A 2,548-nucleotide genomic window follows, 5' to 3' on the forward strand; every position below is an offset into this window, starting at 1 on the left:
TGACAATATGACTAAAGTATGAGAGATGAAGTCTGGCCATTCTCTCTTCTAAGGAGCATTCTGGCTGTACTTCCTCCAAGACAGATTTGTTCATTCTTCTAGCGGTTCATGGTACATTCAATATTCTTCACCAATACCACCATTCAAAGGCTCTTCTTTGGTCTTCCTTAATCATCGACCAGCTCTCACATGCATATGAGGCAATTGAAAGTACCATGGCTTCAGTCAGGTGCACCTTAGTCTTCAAAGTGACATCGTTGCTCTTAAACACTTTAAAGAGTTCTTTTGTAGCTGATTTGCCCAGTGCAATATGTCGTTTAATTTATTGACTGCTGCTTCCATATGCATTGATTATGGACCCAAGTAAAATGAAATCCTAGATAATGTCAATATTTTCTCTATCTATCATGATGTTGCTTATTGGACTAGTTGTGAGGGTTTTTGTTTCTTTATGATGAGGTGTAATCCATACTTCAGACTGTAGTCTTTGATCTTCATCACTAAGTTCTTCAAGTCTTCTTCACTTTCAGCAAGCAAAGTTGTGCCATCTGCATATCACAGGTTATTAATAAATCTTCCTTCAATCCTGATGCCATGTTTTTCTTCATATAGTCCAGCTTCTCAGATTATTTGCTCAGCATACAGACTGAATAAGTATGATGAAAGAATACAACCCCGATGCACACTTTCCTGATTTGAAACCACACAGTATTGTCTTGTTCTGTTCGAACAACTGCCTTTTGGTCTATGTACAGGCTCCTCATGAGCACAATGTAATGTTCTGGAATTCCCATTTTGGGCAATATTATCCATGATTTGCAATGATCTACACAGTTGAATGTCTTTGTGTAGTCAATAAAACACAGGTAAATATCTTTCTGGTATTCTTTGCTTTCAGCCAAGATCTGTCTGACATTAGCTCCCTTCATCCCATGCCCTCTTCTAAATTTGGATTAAATTTCTGGCAGTTACCTGCTTATTACTGCTGCAACCATTTTTGAAATATCTTCAGCAAATTTTACTTGTGTGTGATATTAATGATAGGAGCTCTGGTGGTGTAGTGGTTAACGCATTTTGCTGCTAATCAAAAGGCTAATGGTTCAAACCCACCAACTGTTCTGTGGCAGAAAGATGAGGCAGTCTGCTTCCATAAAGATTTACAGCCTTGGAAGCACAATGGGGGTTGCTATGAATCAGAATCAACTCGATTGCACTGAGTTTGGTTTTTTGAGTTTAGATATTAATAATATTGTTTGATAATTTCTGCACTCTGTTGGATCACCTCTCTTTGAAATGGGCACAATATCGATCTCTTCCAGATGGTTTTCTTCCAAATTTCTTGGCATAGAGTACCTCCAGCACTGCATCCATTTATTGAAACATCTCAATGGATATTACCTCAATTCCTGGAGCTTTGTTTTTTTCACCAATTCCTTCATTGCAGCTTAGACTTCTTCCTTCAATACCATTGTTTTTTGATCATATGCTACCTCCTGAAATAGTTGAACACCAACCAGTTCTTCTTGGTACAGTGACTCTGTGTATTCTTTCCATCTTCTTTTGATGCTTCCTGCATCATTCAATGTCTTCCCATAAAATCCTTCAATATCACTACTCAAGACTTGAATTTTTTCCTCAGTTCTTTCACCTTGAGAAATGCTGAGTGTGTTCTTCCCTTTCGGTTTTCTAATTCCAGGTCATTGCATATTTCCTTATAATGCTTTACTTTGTCCTCTCAATCTGCCCTTTGAAACCTTCTGTTCAGCTGTTTTACTTCAACATTTCTTCCATTTGCTTTAGCTACTCTCCATTCAAGACCAAGTTTCAGAGTCTCTTCTGACACCCATTTTGGTCTTCCTTCCTTTCCTGTTTTTAAATGACCATTTACTTTCTTCATGTATGATGTCCTTGATGTCATCCTATAACTCATCTAGTCCTTGGTCCCTGGTGTTTGATACATCAAATCTATCCTTCAGATGGTCACTAAATTCAGGTGAATTATACTCAAGATCATATTTTGGCTCTTGTGGACTTGTTTTAATTTCTTTGGCTTCAACTTGAACTTGAATATGAGCAACTGATGGTCTGTCCAAAGTTGGCCACTGGCTTTGTTCTGACTAATAGATATAGAGCTTCTGCAATGTCTCTTTCCAGAGATGTAGTCAATTTGATTCCTGTGTATTCCATCTGGTGAGGTCTATGTGTATAGTCACCATTTATGTTGTTTGAAAAGGTATGTGCAATGGACAAGTCATTGGTAATGCAAAATTCTATCATGTGATCACTGGTATAAGTTCTATCACCAAAACCATATTTTTCCAACTACTGATTCTTCTTTTCTTCTAACTTTCACATTCTAATCATGAGTAATTATCAATACATCTTAAGCATATGTTTGTTCAATTTCAGACTACAGAATTTGGTAAAAATCTTCAATTTCTTCATCTTTGTCTTTAGAGGGTTGGTGTGTAAATTTGAATGGCCATATTAATTGCTCTTCCTTACAGGTGTATGGATATTATCCTATCACTGACAGCATTGTAGATCC

The sequence above is a fragment of the Orycteropus afer genome, unplaced genomic scaffold, assembly GCF_000298275.1.
Source record: "Orycteropus afer afer isolate SDZICR_OR568_19922 unplaced genomic scaffold, OryAfe1.0 scaffold00352, whole genome shotgun sequence".
Taxonomy (NCBI): domain Eukaryota; kingdom Metazoa; phylum Chordata; class Mammalia; order Tubulidentata; family Orycteropodidae; genus Orycteropus; species Orycteropus afer.